This window comes from Anoplopoma fimbria, chromosome 2 (genome assembly GCF_027596085.1).
Source record: "Anoplopoma fimbria isolate UVic2021 breed Golden Eagle Sablefish chromosome 2, Afim_UVic_2022, whole genome shotgun sequence".
NCBI lineage: Eukaryota > Metazoa > Chordata > Actinopteri > Perciformes > Anoplopomatidae > Anoplopoma > Anoplopoma fimbria.
Window position 1 is genome coordinate 12,932,558 of NC_072450.1, and position 24,965 is coordinate 12,957,522.

The 24,965-nt window shown below is 40.7% G+C and overlaps 1 protein-coding gene across 1 annotated transcript in view; it reads right to left on the reverse strand.

The window, feature by feature from the left end:
* tln2a (talin 2a) overlaps positions 1–24,965 on the reverse strand; it is an 85,978-nt gene that overhangs the window by 55,013 nt on the left and 6,000 nt on the right. Inside the window, exon 2 of the mRNA XM_054607873.1 lies at positions 7,777–7,824. The gene's annotated coding sequence lies outside the window, so the exon portion shown is untranslated. The remainder of the gene's footprint in view (positions 1–7,776; positions 7,825–24,965) is intronic.

The window sequence follows — 24,965 nt, forward strand, 5'->3', positions numbered from 1 at the left end:
TCGTCTAAGCTTCTCAACATTACCCCCATATACAGATCGGGTTGGTTGACTTATTATTCTATGATGAATCAGATTCAATCAGTTTCCCAGAGCAAGCCAATCTTTTCTTTATCATAACCTCTACACTGCTAATAAACCAGATTATTTATCACCACGGCCTTCATTTCCATGCACACACAGTTTACAGAGTGAACATAACACTGAGACTCTCTAGCTACTCATCAAGCAGAAATGGAACTGATCTAAAGCATACAGTCTTAGTCACACACGAGTGAGCCGGCACAGTTCAGAATGAGGTCATCACCATCCAGTTGGCTGAATGGGGCGGCGGCGGCCAGAAGGTTAAAAGATTACACTGGGTAAATAACGCTCAGCCTGATATTTAGGCTGATTGAATGTTGAAAGTCTTTGAGGTCTGTCAAAGAGAATATAACGTAGACAGTCTACAGGAGTTGATTTGGAAGTTATAACTAATATTACTCTAATATGTATGATATGTTGATTTACTCTGTTTCGATCAGAGTAAAACCTGCTGATCATTAAAGAGAAATTCCACCCTTTTCAGCCTTATTTAGCCAGCAAGATGGTTTTGATAATTGCTTGTTAGGAGCGAACGAGAGTGAGGGAGGGGCAGGGTTGCAGAAATGTGTCTATAAATCAAGTTTTTATCCATTTCCTACATTGGCATGAGGCCGGAGGGAGGTAGTAGAATAAAAAATAAAAAAAACTTAGTGTACTAGCTTCTTTTACTTTTCTAAAGCATCAGAAATGTTGAGACAAATTTAAATAATAGGTTTCACCAACATGCCAGAGGGAATAAAATATTTACAGCTTAAAACTCCAGTTTAAATGGTTTTCACTATATGGCATCAGACAGTTCTGGCACACATGTACGCCAATCCACGGTCCTCTACACCCCTCATACATGAAAAGGAAGCTACATGTGAGAAATAAGCCTGTTAGCAGAATTATTCACCTGGTTGGTGGTGGTGTCAGGTGACACTGCATACCTCCTGAGTGACAGACACTACATGTCTGCCTGTGTGGTTTTGTATGTGCCCATTTGCATGCATGTGTATGAGTGGGAAAGAGAGAGAAAGAGAGAGAGGGAGAGAGAGAGAGAGAGAGACAGGTGATGCCTCCCCGTCGGCAGCAGCACCAACGCAGGTGTCGTGTTTCTTGCAGAGGAGAGGAGAGGCAAACAGTTGCCAAGCGCTCCCACATATCCAACACAGAGCTTGTTGGTAAAGCCTCATTCAACATAATATAGTCAGGGATCAAAAATTACTTTTAACACTGGTCGCCAGGCTGACAACAAGGCATCAGCTTTTGGTGGCCGAAACGGAAACTATGGTTGCCATTATAAGTCACCTTTTATTTACTTTAATTAAAGTAACCAACACAGTTCTTTGTAGTATGTGTTTTATCTGATACTTTGCAGAACTTGAAAGTCAACTTGTTTGCTGTCCCTATGTGATAAAAAGTGGTTGAAACTGCCTAGAATTGGTTGCACATTTCGCAATAAGGTTGCCAATAGCGATACTCTCAAGCCCCGACAATATAGAGTCGCATGGAACGTTGTCATTTATTGTTATAGCCATGCTGTTGTTTTTATGAGGCGAAAAAAAAAGGGTGAAAACTCATTATTTTGAGCTAAGCATATCCTCCTTCCAATCTCTTTGTTTTCAAAGTGAAAGTAAACCATGACAGGGATGGACCGGAGATCAATTCAGCTTCTCCTTCACCAGTGAAAGCAATCAATTTGAAATCAACCACAGTCAACCCCCCCCCCCCCCCCCACCTTTTGGCACATACCTAAATACCAACTTTGATTGGTTCTTGAAAACAAGGGGGGCTGTACAAGACTACACATTTATGAGCCACCACTCAAGAGTTAATCTTGTATTACAACTCACTCCCACATTTCAGTATTCCTTTAAAAGGATATAGCTTTTGTTTTCCATTTAGATCTAGCCTTTAACATTGCTCTGGCTACTCTTGCCACTTGAGGATGTGTTGAAAAACCGGTTGCCATGGATACAGAGGCTGGTTGTGGTCTGACTAATATCTTATCTGTTGTAAGGCATATAAATGAGAGAATCCTAGAGTTTAATTGATCTTTGTTTCTATATATATATATATATTTGTCGATTAAAGCTTTTGCTAGCTGATGAAAAATTGTTATTTTTTTTCCTGTGAAGTTTGTTCTTGTAAGGCAAGGCTGTATTCAGACCATAATGGTACACTATGTGTTGCATGAAATCATAGATTAATAACATTGTTTTGTTTGGATTTGTAGCGCCTGAAAGCACATTGAACCAGCTTTAATTGCCATTTAAAAGAATAACACTTTTGAGGTGATTTTGAATTACAATCAGTTACCATTTTTACCAACAACTGTGTTTAACAATATCACCATAATCCATGCAAAGACACAATCACATCCCAATGAGGAGCTATGCATGAAGCAAAAACAAATATACACAGGTATCTACCAAGTAACACATACTTTCCAAGTGCAAACCCGCAATTAGTTTCAAAAGGTTAATCATCCACACAACACCCTTTCCTGTCACAACACTTAGCCTACATCCAAAATACAAATCATGAGTGGCTTACAATATGATGCATTGCTATATAACCATGCACAGAGAAATACTGCATAGAGAGAACCTTTACTGTTGATACTCTTCCTCTTACACAAATAAATGTATAAACAATAAAAACACACCTTGGCTGAATTTAACACACGTGAATGTAATGGCGGCTAATGCAAACTTAATGTAAAGATTTTCTGTAAAAAAAAAAAAAGGACGATACAGACTATTTTTGTTGACTCAATGACCATTCTCCCCTTGCATAGCTTTGAATTTAGCTTAATGCTAAAAAAAAATAAAAAAATAGATTAGCTAATCCTCCCATAACTGTAACTTGTGGCAGCCGTGGTTACTTTTCATCAAATAGTCTCTTTTGTACATTGTCGCAGAAACATCTGTACTTACACCTAAGTAATATTATGAATGCAGAGTGTATTTTACTTGTACTGGAGTGAGTCTACATTATAGTATCGGTGCTTTTACTTCTTTAAAAAAAGATACTTCTTACTTTCTGCTTTACACTCCTGTTCACCTGCTAATCAAAAACCTACCTGTCCTGCAGCATGACTAGCATGTGTTTCAATGTTTTTGTATTTTACATGGTTAATCTAAAAGGGCTGAGGCAGAGATGTTTGTAAGGTTAACTTCGGACAGGACTTGTGGCATTTTTAGTCTTCTGTACCAATGTCACATAAACCCTGCCTCAACCCAGAGGTTTCATGGGCGAACCATTAGAAGCTGGGGAATCAATAAATCCTGTCATATACTAAAGGGCCACACAAAATCTGTGCTTTGGTGTGCATTTAAGTTACTGAGGGGCTTGTCTTCCTTGTTGGACTTTCTGGTGTAGTTAAAGGCCAGGTATAATTCTGGCTGTCAGACCTAGATTTAGTCTATGGAGTTCCCTCAATCGTTACTCAAATGCCTTCTGTGTCGTAAAGAGAGATTTGTTTACTGTATTGGTCAATTCAATTTTCAATAAAATTGGTTAGAATCAGAGGTCAGAATCAGACGGCAGGTAGGGAGAATAATGCCATTAGTTGGAGTCAGTGCTGCTACATTTAAGTGTTTTTGCAGGTATAATGATTATGAAACATGATAGTATGACTGCAGGCCAAAAAAGAATAAGAAAATGACTCTGGTAAAATCATTATCGGGCCAATAGCAGCCAATATCACTATAAGGCAAAGAATCTCTGTCTGTTAATGTGGGTATGTCTTTCACATATCTCGACTGTTCATCCGTTCTCCTTCACACTTGGCGAGTGTATTGATGGGGACCAAAGGGAGTGTCATTTCAAATTTGGTGCAATTTTGACAAGCAACACATTTAATACTAATAAACTTTGAAAACAAAGGGCTCTATGGTCTTGAGCATGTCGCCTGTAGCGAGTCGTTAACTTTTGCTGCTGGATACCGAGTATACTAATGTTACAATCGGACTCCGCCTGTTTTGACTCCAGGGAAGCGAAGCATATAGCAACTGCAAGCAGAATCGAACTAGATTGTATTTCACCGGTGAGACTGTGGGTGAGCTGGGACTTGGGTGTGTTTTTTTTCCCCCTGCGAGTCAAACTGTATTTTAGACTGTGGATGACTTGCTAACTTATAACACTAATAACTTCACCCCCAGCAAAACACCTCCATTAACTAAATCAATGCTGTAGTTTATAACCCCAGTGGTAGCGACTAATAACCCCTGGTCACATTTTTTGAACAATCACAGAATTTTAGAGGCCTCTTTGCAAAAAACATCAGGGCCAGGCTGTTTAAATCACACTCAAACTCACTTGAAGAGGAACAAAAAAAAAAAAAAAAAAAAAAGGGGGGAGCCCAATGGTTGCCGCCTTAATTTGAATGCCAGGCAGGCCACTGGGTTTCTGTACACTAAGGCTTTATCTCTTTGGCAGTAATGCAACTGAGATTACACAACCCTCTCGATGAGACGGCCAGCGTGCCGGAAAAAACTTGATTCACTGCGACGGTGTCAGCCAGCTGCTGTGGCGGCGGCCTCGGTCTCCCCCACCAGGAGGCATGATCTCTGCCTACCAGTAAAACGTCTGTCAGTGGAAGAAATGCAGTGATGGCGTTGAAGAGTCAGAGTACAAGATGTGGTCGAGAGCTCGTCGTGTTCCAGGCTTGGTAAGAGGCAGCGAGATAAGGTCTCGTGAAATGAACTAATGGCAAGTTGAGTCACTGATTAGTCACATCGCAGCACTGAGGCTCACTTCTCATGAAAGCAATACTTAAACTGATATTTGACCCAATATTCTGTGAATCACTCACTTCTTACAGCTTGAAAGGAAATGTATAATGGTGCTTAGCAAGAAGGTTTTGCTACAGCCTGTCTGTTCTCCCGAGTGTGACATCATCTCCTTGTTTACAGAGTACAGCACAGAAGAGCTTGTTTAGGGAACACTTGGCGGACTAACCACATCCTCTAAGACCATAAACAGTCAGCACAGAGAGCTGACTAACAGACCCAGTTGTCATCGGTTCTGATAAATGGACCCTTAATAACTGCAGGTAACAGTGCTGACAAATGATGCCTGCTGTGTTGACTCAATAACTCTACAACATCTGGTCATAGTAAGATGTAACCGCTGCCTTTACAGCCACCACCGTGAATAAAGTCTATGAAAACTACCAAGCTTTTAAATGTCTACACAGATGATTCCTTATGATGAGGAGGTTCAAGTCACAGTTCAGCACCCTGCTGCTAAGTATAGTTAAGGTTCGGGTTTATGTGTTGCCTGTGACAAACAGTTAGATTACATAATACAAAATATTCATGATTTAAATGTGCAATGATTTTGTTACACTGATCGTTATGGTCTTGCAGCTCTTCTGGGTGCAGTCCCAGTGTGCAGAGCATTACTGCAGAGTCGATCCTGGCTGAGGCCCACTGGCCGGGGTCCAGAGGAATACACTCTGTGAGGAACGTCTAAACATGAGATCCGTCAGGCTGGGAATGGACCTCTTTAGCCACCTTCAGCACTGACATTTCTCTCTTTAGAGAGAACATGGCCTAGCAGTTTAGTTGCACTTAAAAGGTCTGTACAATTAATTGATGTAGTTGGCAAGAAAGTGGCTGACAGTACGTCACCGCCCAGAGAAAAACATCCAATTACAATGTCAAAAACTACGTGGAAAAGTTGGGTCGTTTAAAATGTAACAAAACTACTTACATAGTAATTATACTTGCCATAACTAAAGAAACCTTGGCTAAGGAAATAAACCAATAATAAAGTCTGCAACATAACAAAAAAGAAAAATATGAGTGTATTCGTCACAAAATTAGGTTTGCAGCTGCCCAATCAATATCATGGCTCTTAGTCATTTATAAATGTCAAAAAAATAAAATGAGGTGCAATTCCTTCCAAAATGGGTAAATTACAGAAAGCTGATTTACTGCCAGGTCAGTATGCTTCCTTGCACATGGACTGATGGAAAAACCTTCACTAAAAAGTAAAGCAGACAGATCACGATGTGCTTCCAAAGCACATTATGGATTATTCATTAATGAACAAAAGCAAATGGATAGGTGGCAGATGTCTTGTGAGCATTTCAAAGTAATCAGGGACAGATACAGATACAGAAAACGTGTACAGAAGAGGAAAACATGTATTTCAACCAAACTATTTGCCTAAGAATGATAAAATACTATAAAAACACTGTGTTTGTGTTTCGAACACACTGCAGGACATTGATTTGTTTTCTAGCCCGTTCCTTCCAGACCACTTCGTCAAATGGAAAAAGGAGCTATTTTCACACATCGAAGGATAAACCAAAGAATCGCAATTTTACTACTTCTTCAGAACAATATCTAAGCCGTAATCTTTATTGTATTTCAGCTTTGGACTCAACACACATTTGTTTAAGGTGAGATCCGGCTGTTTATTGAGGCATGGCATGAGACAAATCAACATAAGAGCTCATTAATCGTTGGAAACCTAAAATCCACAGAAACCGTAAACCTCATATGGGGAGCGGAGCCTCGTTACAAAGAGAGGCTGGGTGCCAGATGCTGCCAGTTACTCTAATTGCCCACTGAGAGCAGCTCATTGAGTCAGCTTGAAAATGTACATTATTGTATACTGTCATGGAGAGATGCAGATGTTCAGGCAGATAATCTCTAAGCTAATTGTATTGACTTCCATTAAATATCTGAAAGTAATTAGCAAGTTCTTTTGTGTCCACAGATGAGATCACATGTTAATCAATCCAGTGCCCCCGTCTGTAAGTCCAGAAAATGACGTAACTTTTTTTTACTGTAATGGGGCCTTTGAAACCAGAAAAAGACAATGCTTATGCTATTTTCACGACAGTCGATATCTAGTCTAATATCACGATTAAGCTATAATATCAATATAATGCACTGCCCTAGAACCCAGTCGGTCTGGGTTACATACACTCAGCATTGCTGGGTAAACACAAAAGGAGAGGAAATATATGGTTAAGTTTTAATCGTGGTACAAGTACAGACAACATAACGCAACACCCTGCTTTTACTGCATTTGTGCGATTGTGTAAGCAAAGAGAGTGAATCAAAAAGAGAAAAAAAAGGGAAACAAACAGACAAAATATCAAACTATAAGTGCGAGAAAATGTAGCTGCTTTTTCATATGCTGCTCTTAACTGCAGCAGCAAAGAGCCTGAAGGACACAAGACATCATGAAGAAATAGTGCAGGCTTTGTCCCTTTCACAGTATCAGCTGGACACAACTCCTTATTCTGATCCTCAAGTCTTGCCATGACAAACAAAGAGCAGAGGACAGAGCAGTCACATGGACCTGTACACCAACACTGACATTAAAGAAACATCTCCAGTATAGCAGTATGCCCCATGCCATACTTAATGTAACCCAACTACCAAGATGTGTGTGTAAGAATCTCTATGAGGTTGGCCACAGTAAAATAGCATCACAGGCGTTGACAAATGTGAAGATTTAATTGGCTCCAAGTCTCTGTCAACACTTCATAACTTTCAAAGTGCAATGTTTCTATTACGATATTCAAGTATGTGCTTTCACAGCTTAATTCAATTTCATGAATATCCAAATGACATATTTTGAGCTACTTCTCTTCAATGCGTAAGTGGTGCTGCACACCATCTGTAGTGCTGAGAATACACACATGCATGCACTGTGTAGCAGACTTTTCTTTTAGCAGCTTCTTACCTTATTGCTTTGGCAAACGCAGCCTTGGATCTCTGCTGATCTTCACAGCTGAAAAGAAACAATGGACTTGTGTGAGACAAATGTAGAGAATATACATATATAGTTTTATACATAACGAGAATTACATCCTAAATATAAAAGGTAAGAAAAGGATCCTACATAGAAGTGTTCCTGCTACATAGAGATCTCTATAGGCACAAAATGCTCAGCACTATATGTTTAGATATTTGTAATAGGCATTGCCTTATGTGGCAGCACATGAGGATAACTCAAGGCAAAACAAAATGAAGATATTTAAATGTATGGGAATCTCGCCGCCAAGAATAAGGAAACCATAACAGCAGGTTAAGTGGATGACTGCAAATTCAAAACGCATGTTCAAACATAGAAAGGAACTCGCAGTTCAGTTGCTTTTCAAATGCACTTAAACGTCAAAATGAAAACCTTAAACCATATGTATATTGTCACATATATTAAATAATGAAATTTGACCTTTGCATTTAACCAATCCTTGTGCATTTAGGAGCATCGGGCTGCTGTAAAGTGCCCGGTAAGCAACTTTGAGTTTAGTGTCTCACTCAAGGACAATTTGACATGCTGACTGTAGGTGGCGGGGATCAAACCACAAGCGTTGTGAATAAGGGACAACCCGCTCCTCTCTTGAGCCACAGCTGCTTTAACATACAGTTGAGTAGGAATACAAATACTAATACTAATAATAATAATTCAACATAAACTACACTGAACATTTCCAACTTGTCATTGGTGAACTTAAATCAGGTGTCCTACATGGTGGAGGCCAAGGCAAATATTTAAACAGAGATTTTCTATAAAGATATTTGTACAGCATTGTTATCAAGGCCGCTCAGGGCATTATTTTTTTAAGTCGACCGTATCGACTTTATTCAGCTCACTTAAATACACCCGTGCTTTTTCTACCATTGCAGTCAAAATGTCTGCCGTGAAAACGATCTATTGAATTCATGTTGTGGCAGCTTTGCAAAAGACCCCACCGTGCTCTTAAAGACTTAAACCTGCCAAGGCCACACGCCGGTGTTATAACCACAGAGCAGCATGACCAAATAAACAGCTGTCAGCAAATGTATTAAATGATATCCAACGAGGGCATTCATAAGGGAGCATTATGAGGTTCAAGATTGTCACTTTGCTCATGAATGGTTTGTATCGCACATTGAAAGCACTGTTGGTTGCTTCATACTTTCAGAGAAACAGCTCCAATTACCTCTGTGTCTTGAAAATGCAAATAGCTCAAGTTATGTTTTGGAAACCATCAATGTCAAGAATAAATATCACACTAACGATGACAGCAGTCTGAATTATGGACAGTGGTCAAATAGTTTAAAATGGGAAAAACAGGCTAATTATTCAACACACAAGTTTTGTCAGCATTTAACAATTTTAACAGTGACATGAAGCGCTTTGTACTTTAAGCTGCGAGATTTAGTCACCAGTCTGTTAACTGCCAGCTGTGGCTCGTTATACTAACGAGCTAAAAGCTAGCTACATGTCTGTTATCAGCTAGCTTGTTTATACAGAGAAAGACTCACCACTCTGTTGGTCAATTTTTGAAAAGCAAAAAGACACAATCCACTCTTTATCTTTTGAAACATGAAAATAACAGAGTTGCATCTTCTTTCTTACGAAACCATCTTTGGCTGTCAATAAACATTAACAAGACAACAGAGTTATATTTTGCAGCTAGGTCAACTCCAAAAATGGACACCAATTTTCTACTGCTATTTGCAGGAGATAGTATTCTCATTACGGATTCTTGCACAGGTGTAAATGCTAACATTTACAACGTTATATCAGTGGGGGCTCATACACAATACCAGAGCGCCTGAACTAACTCACCTTAATGGAATGCAGCCATCGTTAACATTATTAATTCCACCTGTGCTTTTACCAAATTAACAAGCCAAAGTGACCGTCATGAAAATGATCTATAGTCGACAAAATGGTCACCAGATTATCATTTCACGTGTTTTTTGTTAAGACATTCTTTATCTCTGTCATGTTTTAATGTTTAATGTGTTAAGTTCTCTAAATCTAGCTCACCAACTTCTACTTCTACATGCTAGTTAAAAGACAAAGTCCACTCCATCTGATATGCAGTAAAAACAACAGCAAGTCTGTAACACAACAGTGTCAATGCCACATTCAATGCAGTCTGTTCCCTATATGTGGTATTTTGCCAAGGTTTCAAAATGTTCTATAAAAAATCCATAGCAGGACTACTAGAATATTTCACAATATGCAGTGTGGGTAATTATTACTAGACCTGTCCAGGCTGTACAGTATGATACCCTGGTTGCAGCCGCTCCACTGACTGGACATTGATGGGAGACAATTGAGAGACACTCTCAATGTGGATCATTGGAGGGTAAAGCAACCCACTGCAGGCTGTCACTGTCATGCAGGTCCTCTCTCTCCCTCGGGGAGGTTTTGCACGTGATGCAGTTACACAAACACTCACAAACATACTCAACCTGACTAAGCATTGATGTGTCAGCCATGCAAACCTATACATAGGTAAAGTGTCAATTTGTTTACCCCCAAACAGCGGGCGTGATGAGATTGATCATTTTGCATAGTAAGACAGGGCTGCCACATCTAAATTCATCAATTAATCCATACAAGAGCAAAGTGTCTGAAAGCACTGTCGGACTCAAGATGGACGATCTTTTTAAAATCGCTAAAAATAATTGCAGGAAAAAAGATTTTCTGCTGTCTATATAACCCACAATTCAACTTGACCAATGACAGTTTAATCCAAGCTTCAGGATTGTTATGCTAGTAGCGGCTAATGAAGCCTCGAGCCGCTAGCCTCAGGCAAAGGAGTGAGCTACTGAGATCTGATAGATTACTTCTTTCTGACTCAACACCCCCAGACTGTTTTCATTGTCAGACTTGTAGTCTTCAGCTCCAACCAATGTTGCCTTGAGTAATACCACTTAAGGCAGAACTACTTTTCACACAGTAGCACTGCACAAGAAACCAATATGGTTTGTAATGATGAAATTGCCCTTTAATTTGAAAGTCTTCAGGAACTGAGATTTCAAAGAATCCATTTGCTCAAGCTGGCAAAGTGATCAAGTGTTACTTTCACGTTTGAAAATACTGCTATAGGTCAAATGTTACTTAAACTGCACTCTACAATTTAATAATTATAAGTTGTAGTGAAAGGTGCCAAGTAACAGGGCCTCATATTCAAAACAAATTAAAACTTTCTCACAGATCAAACGACGAATAGGAAAGGAATCTCTGCTGCGAAGAGCTGAAAATAATGTGACAAAGGAAATATGCAAAGCCTTTTGCCTCAAGGAAAATAAATGTGAGCACCCAAATAAAACAAAACATGCTTGAGGAGAGAGAAACCTTATCTCACACAACTTAAGAGAAATTTGCATTCCTGCAATTGTCTTCTCCGAGGGGGATTGCTTCCAGGAAAATTCAACATTTAGGAAACACCAACTATGAGTGTGAGACATTTCAGACACCAGTAGTTACTTAGTGCTGGAAAAAAAATCAAATTAACTTTCAGTATATCTTTCAGATTAACTCTTGTCAAATCTGTCAACACCAAATAAAAATGGCAGGAAATAAGCCTTGTGAAATATTGAATGAGAGGGAGAACTCCTCTGGTTCCCTGGGGTTTCCAGAGGTGGGGCACAGGGGCGCATCGCCACAAGCAATCTTAAGAACACTGGAGACTTCATTGTTCTTTCCGTCCTGCGGTTTCATTAATCACACACACTGCAGAGGAGGACAGGGTGGGGACAGGTCAGACAATATGGTGCCTGCCTGAGAAACCCCCAACTCCAGCTCCAGAAATGAGGCTTTAATAAAAGCTGCTCACTACGACTTCTCAACATCTCGCACCAACAACACAGCTGGACTCCACACAAGTCAAAGCGGCAACTTGTGTTATTGAGCAAAGAGGTGTGTGTGAACATGTGTGAGAAAGTGATTTTGTACACGAGAATAAAACAAAGCATAGCCCAAAAGCTAAATCGTGAATTTGAATTCCCCATTTTAACCTGATTTTTTTATCTTTCAATTATCACGCCACTCCAACGTTAAATCGTCCCTTCCCCACTTCCTACCCCGATATTTCCGGCGCCCTTGTTCCAACCAAACCCATTTTCAAACTCTGCCTTAATTTTGATCGGAACTACACACCTGCAATGTTTCGTGAATTTATCTTGCACGTTTGTGCTGCCATCACAGTGACTAAATCTATCCACAGACAGACATAAAATAAACACCTTGCAAAGTTCTCAAAACCGCTTCTGTGGTAGTTCCCGCTACAGTAAGTGTCTCCTGGACCACATTGGTTATTATGAGAACAAATGCAAACTCCAAACCGATGCACTACATGAGGGGCAATCCTGTATCTCTTGGTAAATGGACAGAGTTTATATAGAGCATCTCTATCTTACCGGACAAAGAACTTTACAACTTTCCCCTTTTTACCAAGCTCCCACACATTCATACACCAATGGTGGCCTTAGCTGCCATGCAAGGCACTGGCCTGTTTTGCTCAAGGAAACTTCGACATGCAGAGAAGAGGAGCCGAGGATGGAACCAGCAACCTTGTGATTAAAGTACGACCTGCTCATGTATCTCGGCTAAATAACTTGAAATTATATTCCGTTTTCAAGTACATTGAAGCTAATAATCATAAACATTAGCATCAAGAACATAACAATCATCATCTACACATCTCTCCTCCATCAGCTTCACTACACTGCATCAATGAAACGCAACACTGAAGCATAGAAACCTCTAAAATGCAAAGACGGAGCACTGCCAACAACTCGTCTATCCACAGGAGGGACTGATGAATTCAGCTCCATCAGAGATGCGGGGTGAAATTTGAGGAGCAATAACAAGAGGAGAGACAAAAGTGAGGATGATGCTGCTGCTGCTTTCCATTTGTTTTTTGCAAAAGGATTAAAAGTCCTTAATCATTGCAAATATCAAAGCTTAGCCTTGCAGTGCGAGCTGACCAAAGCCCACGTACTAATTGTCTGGCTTCGACTGCCAATCTCTCGGATAAGTAGCAGACCCAGATATGCAATTAGCCAAATGGATCCATGGGATCTGGGCTTAATAAATACAGCGTGGGGGGGAAGTTCCTTGTGTGGTAGGGGACTCATTACCCACCGCCCTCTCACTGGGAGCCACCTGTCTGGGATTGCACTCATCATATCGAGCTTATTAGCCTCTAGAATAATTTGACTTCCAGAAAAATAGAGATAGAAAAGGGCACCCATGCAACACTACTAATTAATGTGCAAAACACCCAGAAAAATATGCAAATTATTAATACTTCTATTATAAGTTAGCAAACATTCCTATTTTCTACCACCTGTGTGAAGCAGATACATATTCAGTGCAAATATCAACTAGAATTACCACCAAGGTCACAGAGAGAGAAAGTTAATGACACCAGTTTTCAGCAGAACCCAGCAGTGCTCCGCTCCCAATAACAAGCTTTTTTAAACTCCATCTTTATAAACACAAACCATCTGCTCTTGCTGTGTTTGTGTGCATATGAGTAAGCAATATACTTTCAACAGCAATGCAGACTGTGGGGAGTCCTGCAATGATATCATCCTCCTATCATCTAGAACGAGAGCTTTCTACCCGAAAGGAAATCAAAAACTAGACTTTCACTGACCTTTAAAAAAGGGAATATTTATGTTTTTCTGTTACAAAAAAGAGAAAAAAAGAGACTATCATTTGATCAATACCTAAGTTTGGAGATATCCAGCTCTAGGATTTCTGCTACTACCCAGATGCAAAAAGTTAAATTTGAGCTGCTAAAAACATGCAAATAGCAACTTCTCTTTCCAGAAGCAATGTCCTGGGCACTCTGGATTATCCACAGATATGGTCTCCAACACCACCGCCATCACCACCAACACCTTTCATTTGAACTATTTTCTACAGAAGAAATAGATCCTATGTAAACTGTATGTAACTGTCTGTGGTTACTAAATGGCCGCAATCCAGTTCTTTGCCTATTTGTGCGTCCACAATCAAATATCAAAACAATGTTTTGCTGTATAACTTCCGAAGATGGTATCACGTAGACAGTGGTGTTATGAATGAGAGCAGGAGCTGCTGAAAAAAATTATCCAAGAAATTGTACAAATTATAGATTTGCAGGAAAACATGTGATGATGGAAATGTTCAATTCAACTATTGCGACAACGTAATTAAATATAGGGCGAAAAAATTCTCGTGGATGAGGTTACTTTAAAAGAAAAAGGAATTTATGCAAAAATCTCATTTTGACCTTAGTTGAAGAAGATTGATTTCTTTAGTAATTTTTTTATGCTTTTTTCATGCTGAATGACTCACTTCCAAAAAACTTACAAGCACATCTTTGATAAAAAACAAGATTTAAAATGTTTTTACAGATCTGTCAATTAAATTAAGTTGACTTGAAATTTCTTTGGTCGAGGACATCCCTAAATTTCACTACGTAATTTTTTTTATTAATCTATTAATCATTTGGTCTATGAAATGAAAATTCCCACGCCACTCCCTGTAGCCCAAGTTGATTGTTATCAAATCGCTTATTTGTCAAACCCAAATATATTAGGTATATTTGCAAATTAGACAAGAGGAAAGACAGCAAATCCTCACATTGGAGAAGCTGCAACAAGAGAATATTTGGCATCTCTGCTTGAAAAATGTATGTAAATGATTAATATGATTATTGTAGGGACTTTATTTTAAAATAGTTGCTGATTATTTCTATGATCTTTAACCAATCAATTCATAATTGTTTGTGCACTCACAATATTAATTTAACTGTAAGCCTTCACGTGAAAGTGCATGAGTTCTCTATGAATGAAGACCTACAATGACTCACAAATGAATGAATAACTACAGTAAATATTCCCTGAACCTCATCTTTACCTCTTTGGGGTTGAGATTCTCTTTCATGAGTTACTTTTTCCCTTTTTGGGGGGGTAGTTGAGGACATCTGGAGAACAGCTGTTGCTTTGCATCACATGTTAGCACACACACACACACACACACACACACACACACACACACACACACACACACACACACACACACACACACACACACACACACACACACACACACACACACACACACACACACACACACACACACACACACACACACACACACACACACACACACACACACACAGCTGTTACATGGCCTCACCATTAGAGGTTAGGGGGTCAGGAGCCCTGTGTCCAGAAGCACCATTTAATCTGGTCTAGGTATAGACAATCTATGGAAATCAAACACCCCGCCGCCACATCTACTCACAAAAATAGGCACGGATGAACACACCCACACAGACACACACACACCCACGTAAACACACACAAAACAAACACACACTGCAGAAAGAGCCCCTCTGGTCTCTCTTCTATACAAGGCAACTATTCGACCCTCTCTTGGGACGGCAGAGATTCCCAATGATTAGTCCTGCCCTCCCGGAGGGGGGGCACAGTTACTAATTAAATTACACAGACCTTCGTCCCTCTTCAGGCCGACTCCCAGTTCCATGAATGGAATCAAACCCATCCAGCCAAGTTGGGGGTGGGAGTAGAGAGGCAACAATGTGTTTACATTTGGTTTACACGAGCTTGTGAGAGGGCCCCAGTGTGTGTGTGTGTGTGTGTGTGTGTGTGTGTGTGTGTGTGTGTGTGTGTGTGTGTGTGTGTGTGTTTCTGGGGGTGGGGGGGGGGGTGTTTCTGCATGCGACTGTGTGTGTCCTATTGCCCTCTGGCTGAACACTGTAAACTAATGTGAGACAAAATGAATTGAAAGGATTCCATAGGCTCTCTGACATATAAACATATAAAAAGGTTTTTAAAAATTTGCTGGAAGAGTCTGTTGTTAGGTGACAATAGAACAGAACATCAGCGCTGAAACTGGTTACGAAATATGTTTTTTTTGTGGACAACTATATTTTCATACCACAGGGTTAAGAAAGACAGGCAAAGGTATAAGCCCTGAATGCTAAAATCCAGTGGTATGGGAAGCAACAGAGACTGGGTCTGCAAAAGGAGACACAAAATTGCAAATGAGGGGATTATCTGAGCTGTTCCTTATAGCCTTAAAACAAATTCCCATACCATTTCAAGTGATAGCTTTCTGAAGCCTACAGTAATAGTCTAAGGGAATTGCATTCCCAATGTTCCTCTCCTCTGTAGCAGTAAATGAGATGATCGCAAGTCTGCCGCGCATACTATCCGGCAACCACAATAAGAACTGAGAATGAGAAAAGCATATAGCGGACAATTAAATTGTAACAGCAAGGCTGCATTTACGGAGGAAATTGAAATGTGCTGATCCTAAAACAATTCATTAACGATTGTAAGAGTATAATGTTACCATGAACAGTGTTATAGGGATACATTAGCAAGATTTTGACGCAGTTGACAATCCTACTCGCCATTAAGGCCAGCACTTCCAGCCTAAATGTTTTACTTTTGCACATCACCCATTTCCTTTTTGTTACTCAGTAATCAGCACTCAACCCCAAGAGAAATGTGGCCCTGGAGAATTCCCTTAAAATGTGTGACCCCTGAAAGGATGGTTATGTCAGAAAGCTCCGTCCCTCTTCCACCATCTTAAAAGCTGAACAGAGCACCCTTCACAGAAAACAGAGAGGTAAGGGCATGAGAGGCTAAAATGTAACTGTCATCATGGGTGTGGATGTAACGCATGCAAGGACCAGGACATTCTATTGCACAAAACAAACAAACAAGCCAATTCCCTCTTTATTGTCTGACAAAAAAACAAATCTACATATCCATCACATTTTTAGATAACTTAGAATAATGATTGGTAACAGCCCCCAATCTGCCCTGAACAAGGGAAGCCTGAGGTTGGGACATCTTCCCATGTTTCAGTTGGGCTGTACTGGTCGTGGAGACACCAGCTGCCAAGCAGTCGTGGCATAGCAGAGCAGCTTGAATCAAATCCCACTTTCACGCTCCATGGTAGAGTATGACAAATACTGTGCTCTGGTTACACCGCCTGGTCACTTTGCATGAACCCCAAACACCACCTGAACCGGAGATCTCAATATGGATGTGAGATTAAAATCAAGTTGGCTTCAATGTTCCTACTGTACATTGTCAATTGGGTCTCTACGTGCTAATTATGTTACTGTGGAACGCAGTTAAGCCGCAATGGCTTTATATACCCCACTACTGCTGATATAGGCCCAACAACAAAGAAAAGAGTGCTGCATGACAAAAAATGGCTTCACAGCTAATGACAATGCTGCACAAGTTATTTTAAAGTAGAACAATCTGTAAATGAGTTGATTAGATGGAACTATTCTGCACATTTTAGCCACATTTTACAACCCAACGTGTTGCCTCTAATGCTGGAAGTCACACATGGGCTGCTGATGTCTTCACTTTTAAAGTCATCCAAACAAACGAGCCATAGAAAAACGCATAGGCAGTCACAGTGGTGAGCAATGTACAAGACACAATAAATCATCAAAGCCCAGACTCACCCTGGCGGTCCTGCAGATTAGGAGTGGCCGGCCCTCTTCATGAGCTACCAACCTAATCTCCTTTTGCATCTCATCTGCAGAGATATGAGAGTCCTCTAATCCGCTCATTGGGTGGACAGCTGCGAGCAGACGTTCAACTGTCTGCTACTGTAGCGCCAGCCGCTTTGGCCTCCAAAACCCAATTTAGTCAACAGCTATATGGATTGACATACATTCTAATTAGGATAAGCACTTGCTCTGCCATTCCTTATCTTTTCCATTAGCAAGGTTTCTTAGTGCCTTTTCTTTCTTTTAAAGTGTGACACTTTCTTAACCCTTTTGGAAAGTCAACTGCCATTCCAGGGAAAGTTGACGTGATAACAATTCCAGGCAGGTAAGCCAACTGTTAGGCAGAAAAACCAATTAAAAGCCGGCTGGTGGCTGGGCAGAGGCTCGGGGACACCAGAGAAGAAGAAGAAAAACATGACACAGGAGGTAACCTGCCCTAGAGGGCTGCGGCTGCCTATTGTAAGAGAACAATCCGGCGACTCCAAGCTTCTTTTTTTTTTTTTTTTCCTTGCTGTCTGCAAAGTGAAAGCCTGGCCCCCTTTGCTTGTCAATGCTATTGTTAGGAGCAGGCAGGAGCCGCTCCCTATTCGCCTCATACACATTAAATACTCTGCATTGTTTGGGGAGTCAAATGGCAATGGCAGGCACACATGCCTTGGGAATGCTTGGGAATACACACACACACGCACGCACGCACACACACGCAAAATATGTCATGGTTGCAGCTAATGTTAAATGGTAGATTACTTTACTTTGAATCTAAATAAACTGTGTGGAAAAAGTGCAGATCCTCAGTGAAGGAGCCAATCAGTAGATGCCCCATCGTAGTCTCTACTCAAGAATCAAAATGCCTAATTTGTGCGACCATAATGCATGTTGTCAAATTCATGTTCAACAGGTTCTTGTATGTTGTTTTGTGTCAAACCAATATATCTGCAGAAGAATTCCCTACTGTGAAACTGCTTGACCCCTCCTCAGCTTGTAGCCTAAAACATGAATGCATTTATTTTGATTCAAATCAGACTCCTCTCACATGAATCATTTAACCAAAACACATTTTGTATTTATGGAAACCTGAAATCAGCTATTTGTTGGACATTTGATTGACTTCGAACAGGTTAATTTTGCATACTTTTTACTGGTAAAATGTCATTATCATTAGTGTAATCATTTAATTTAGCCTACTTATGTGTGTTTGAGAGAAACAAAATGTAAGTCACAGTACTCACAGTGTGAGAAAATGTGTGAAAATACTCATTAGGTGGATTTTCCTCCTATTTCATGGTACTAAGCCATTTGAACCGCACATAAACAAGCTCAAGCATTTATTTCTGATGATGTGTCCCAGCAAGCAAGGGACAGAGACTCTAAACTCCAGCTAAATAAAGGTCATGGGACCTATTTCCTGTCATCACAAATCACACACGAGAAGTCCATTTTCAAAATACCCAGACGAACGCGATGAGACAAATTCAAAATGTCAAGCAGGTAGTGTGTATAATCTGTCCATCAATGTACCACCCTCCATCCATTTACCAGATGTGTGTGTGCTGATTTACAGCCCGAAGTGAAGGCAACCTGTGTCATTTCATCCGTGCGACTGGGTTGCAGCTGAGGTGTTGACATGTTTGCTCGCCCAAGGGGTTGAAGGGAGAACTTGCAGGGTGGTGAAAGAGAGATAGTGGTGAGAGAAACTAAGAGAGGAGTAGGTTTGGGGTGGCAGAAAAAAAGTGAGTGGGATAAAGATGGAACACTTGGTGGATTGAGCTGAGGCTGAGGTTGGGGGGGGGTGTCTGCTACTGTTTCTTGCTATGTCAGCAGATTGGGGCTGATTCCAGGACGGCTTATCTTTCAGCAGAAATACCACAACCGCACCAAAGGCAGGGACGGGGGGGGGGGAGAAGAGGACAGCACTAGGAATTCATCGCAAGCTGCAGAATGCTGGGATTACTACAGTGAAGATGATGAACCTAACTTCTAAAGAATTATATGTCTAAGGGGGGGGGGACTTAATCCCAACAAATGCCTGAAAGGCCGCCCAAAGAGCAAAAATTTACATTTTTAGACCTGAAAGACCAAATACAGCTGTGGGGTTCAGATGAGAAACCCCCCTTCACATTTAAGTAGTGCTGTGATCTATAATGAATAAAGAAATGTTCATTAAAGCCGCATTGAATGGTCAGATATCGATCTTCTTATCCAAGTCTCACCTTTGACATCTGTAAACCTGCCTCTTAACACCCCATAAGCACAACATGTCAAGTGCCACCTCTGCATCTACAGTCATACAAACATAAAGCAAGTGTGTGTGTGTGTGTGTGTGTGTGTGTGTGTGTGTGTGTGTGTGTGTGTGTGTGTGTGTGTGTGTGTGTGTGTGTGTGTGTGTGTGTGTGTTTCTTCAAAGCGTGGCCTGCTTTAAAACGGCTCTGTGGGGTCAAGGGAAGTTGTGGAATGTGTGGCAGTCAAAAGCACAGGGGGATGCAAGGTTGCTCAGGTCCGCTCCCACAGCTGCATGAAAGTAAAAGGCTTTGAAGCACAGCTAACAGAACTCCAATCAGGGAACAAGCTGCACTTGACATCAGGGAAAATAGATCAAAAACAAAAAAAATCCCATTTCCCATCTGCCACTTGCAAATGGCATTTAAATCCACCATCCTACCAACGCATGTTGGCGATTCAGAATCAACACTGAGTCTCTGCATGAACATTCCCTGAAGAGCAGCCAGCGATGAATTTCCCACCTGGCGTTTGCCTACCAGCCTTACAAACGCAGATAATCTTGTAGCACATTAAAAGGATGCCTGACTTTAAGTAACAAACCGGGAACTCAGTCCTCAAAAAAGGAGAGACAGCATTCAATCATGCTGTCGAGGAGGTGGAAGGGGTGGGCGGGGATGCCCTCCCTAGTAATTTCCCCGAGGGTGTGCACTGCACCAGGGAGATAAGTAACCCAGCTGAACACAAGGCTGGCATTCTACCCCGAGTCCAAAAGACAAAAAAAGCCTGAATCTTTCTGAAGAGAGGAATCTGACAATGCAGCACTTGTCTCTTAGCCAGCTGGAGAACAAGCTCCCCATAGACACGTAGATATGAAACACTGCGCACCAACTTTAACTTCAGAAGATTACAATAAACAATCTTATTATAAATTGGCACAGCAGAAAAGACTGATATTGGATTATCGCAATTAAATTCAAACTGGGACAGAACTGATTATGCAAAGGTTTGCAGACAGCGGCCTTGGAAAATAAGCGAATAAGTAATAATGAAGCATCAAATCCCAGGCTTTTCATTAATCCTTAACAAAGAAAAACACCAACAGGTTGAAGGTAAGGCCTTGCTCAACAGCATGCAGTTCACGCAGAGTGCATTCAATGAACAGTCTAATGCAGTAGCAAACTGTGCAGCCATGCTAATTATACAAAAACAGCAACTGAGTCTGAGCATTGGAAATTATGACTTAGCACCACCGCCACAATTGCCGTCCACCACCCAAACGAAAACTGTAATAAACCTAAGCCTTGTTAATGAGTTCGTATAATGTATTTTCCATAGACAGATGGCATCATTTAAGTTTTCACATGTGGAGAGACCGTGGACAGATTTAGCCCCATGGTAAAAGAAGCTAATAAAACCAACGATCTCCTCACCACCTTCACATCAAATCCATCGGAGACATGTCTCTAGAGACACCTTGACATTTAATACCGTTTATAAATGGGTTATAAAAAGCCAAACACACAGGTAGCCCCTTGAACAACTTAACAGCCATCTGACAGCTGGCACCTGCAAGAAACAACCCGCAACGGTAAACACTACAGCAACCATCTTAACTGAGAGGCTCCAATGTCTTATCAGATCAATTTCTTTTTCCATGTGAAGAAGCAGTGAAAAAACCCCAAATATAACTCATTAAATGTTTTGTTAGCAGGCCTTGTTTGTAGGTTTCATTACCTAAAGTACACTGAAAATACAACCAAGACCCACCTACTACTATTGCTTTACTACAATATCAATATCAGCAGGTGTGTGACCTCTCTCCAACAGCCTCCACTGCTCATAAATCTACAGACCGGACAAAATCAGGCAGCTAATGTAACCACTGTATCCTTGAGGTTAGTTGCATTAGCGCACACTGCCCATAGCACAGCGCATAGATAAAAGTCTATTTTCAGCCCCTTGATTAACACTGAGCTTTCCACATGTAATGTAAGCCAGCTGTCACACTCACAACGCCGCCCTAAAAAAAAGGAGCAGTGTTTACAGCTCTACATGGCAGAGTACACTATGTTTGAGTGGTGTTTCGTCTTCTTCTTTCTGTCCCCGTTTTCTACTCCGAGAGGCCTGGCAGCACTCTCGTGTACTCTCCCTTAACTAATAAACAAAGAATGGTTTCCCTTATATAGCTCTATTCAAACTCTTCAACCTCCACAAGCGACATCAGAGGCTTGCAGGGAGGTGGGAAGTGCATGCAAGTCTCTTCCAGACGGAGAGATTCCGGCCAAGGGCAAGGAGCAGCGAAAGTATGATTGTGTAACACTTGTATATTGAGAGCCACTTTAAGTGCTATTTCTGAGGCCATCCTGGTTGGATATGTTTGAGAGGGCTGCAAAGTGAGACACTTCCAACACAAAATGTATCTAAAAAAAATTATTTAACAAAAAGTAGAGTGTCACACATCAAGAAAAGTAAACTGACAAATCACATTTTCTTGTAGTGGGTCTACAACTACACTATGACTATGATTATTTCCAAATAGTATCACAGGAAACATGATAGACGAGGCTCACCCTGCCCGTTCAACGTGTGTGTTAAATCCTTTTTAAACTGCTTGTGGTCAAGTGTCACTATGTGTGATGGTGCTATATTGGTCAACATGCACTTTGCACCCTAATACCATGTATTACACAAAGAGAGAACTCAATGTTTATCTCAACAAAAAAAGAATGGTATAAAGCATAAAAAAAGGCAAAAGGTGGGAAAAAAAAAAAAGATTTGTTATCTTCTACATGAGTCAACGAACAAAAGAAAAACTACAGTTAGAAGGCTGCAGAAGATTTAAAGACCGCAGCGACCTATGGAAATCTTTACGTATCAAGACTCAATGGTCTAACGATAGCATAGTGATCAGTGATTAAACAAAAAAAGTAAAAAAAGAAAAATCTAATTGTGACGTTAAAATAGAATTGAAAAATGTAATAATGTATTTGAAGAATCGTGACAAGTTGCATTACTAACTTATGTTATTTGACTCCATGGTCATTTGACATTAAAACTCTAAACTGTCTAAAACATTTTGGGGTGTGGTAGCTGGTTGTTTAACATCTCATTTGGCATTTCTTGGGATAAATGATTGACCAAGTTCCTTTTTTTTTTTTTTTTTTTTTTTTTTTTTTTAATTGACTGATGGACAATTTCTCCCAGCGTACATTCCGCCAAATACCCTGAATTCCAACAATCTGTTCCTCACACTCACATATCCATAATACATTTTTCCTTTCTATCCTGCAACACTGGGAACATTTCAGCCCCTCTGCCAGCAGCGTGGCCTTATACAGAGGGGTCACTCTCCATGCAACAGCTACCAAACATTTCTCGCAAGAATTTATCCCTATGAGAAAACCAAGAATAGATGCCCCAGGCCTGCGAGGAGGGCTGAGGAGGAGGCAAAGGGTAGGATACATTTCCAGCACCTCCAGAATGCTCAATTAGCCATGCTCAACGAAGCTCCACAGTCACTTCCTGGGGAATTCCAGCACAGGATTATTTTCACAAACCACTGCGTCACAGGGATGGGGGAAAATACTTTGATAGGTGATATCAAATGTTGAGATTTGTCAACAAAAACACCAACATGTTGAGTAATGAGAACACCATTTGTTCATGACGTAATAGATACAGTTTCACCCAACTGCTGAGTGATCTTCAAAGCAACAGAGCAAACGTAGATGCAATCACGCTTGCTTGCATGGATGGGGTTTAAGTTTTTATTGGCAGAATCATCAACGCTGCATCCGCCTATCCCCTTGTTTTAAAATTTGCTTGCAGATCCAATTGATATCCTGTCTTGTTCAAATGCCAAGCCTTTTTTTCCTCCTCTCACACTATCTACAGTATAGATATGAGCATAGACAACACACTTTTTGTACAAATAGGCAATGTTTTCAGACTCATCTGCAGCACTTGGAGTGACGCATGCAAACACGCTTCGGATAAGATACCAAAAATAACCACAACAAGTAGCATTTGTCATCAAGTAGACCACAGAGTGAATACAGATAAAGCACTCTGGAGCTCTGGAGCACTTGTTGTGGAGAAGATGTTACACTGTTCATTTCAAAAGCTGCAGACTCTCTGACTTGGTCTGGGGAGGCAAAATTAATGCAATTCCTATGCAATGGGCATGCTTCTGTAATGTTTAGGCAACTACTGCATCTCCTGGTTATTTTAGCAAGATCAAAAGCCCCCCAATCAGAAGGAGAAAAAAAAATTGTATTGCTCAAAGTAACGCAAGTTTTAATAAGGAATCCAAGTGAAATGTGAAATGACAGCGTCTCATATAGTAAAATAGTGCATGAGGGTGCTTGGCCTCACAATGTGTCGTACAAAGCAGCCAGCCTACACTCTGTTCGCAGTGCGGTGTGCTCATGTACTGGGAGCAGCAGACACCTGATTAGGTTACATTTCTGCCCTGGTGACTAGGAGGCATGAGCCTTGAGGTGGCAACCATGGCAGCCGGGATTTCTGCCAGAGATGCACTCCAGTAATAGCTGAAGAGCTCAGCTGCAACCTGAAACACATTTCAGAGCAGATCCACTTTCAGCCAGGGGCCTAGATGACGGTACACTCTCACTTTCAAAATATTGAAATTATAAACTGGGGTTTTGAAATGAACCTGGATTTGGCCAAACGAGTGTTTTTGTAACTTCATGTCCTGACTTCTCTATGAAATTAAGTAAAGAGTAAGCTCAGATCACAACTAACCAAAGCCACATTTTACAGTGGTGTCCCAGGAAAAATACATAACAATAGACAGTTTCATCATTTACAAATCTTTCATCAAAGGTAAACAAAATCCACACCACAAAAGGGAATTTTATCACACTGGTGCAATATTAGAATAATAGCAAGGAAAAAGATATCGACAAAGTCAACACAGATCCAGCTATTACAGATCCCACAAGGAACAGTTCTGGGAAGCTAATAAAGACTTAGCTCAGAAATAGCTGGTATTCATTTCAAAAAGGTCCAAACATAACCTGGAGGACTTCACCATTCACCACAGGGGTCTTTCAAGTTTCATATCATATTTAACCTGGTGTTAACTTCTTGAGCTTGACAATCTAACAGATACATATCATGGTACAACAGAGACAACTCTTAAGTCCTCTTGAAACACATAAGCATGATGTGTGTATTTTACCTAAAGAACATGATGTTTTGAAGTGCTGATCGGGACATTTTAGCACAAACAGACAAACACTGAATTAAAAATGGAAGCGTTGATCATTCAGGTGTGAAGCCGTCAACAAGTCAGTTTGGCAAAATGGTGAATTCTCAGCTTCTAAGTCCCCAAACGCCA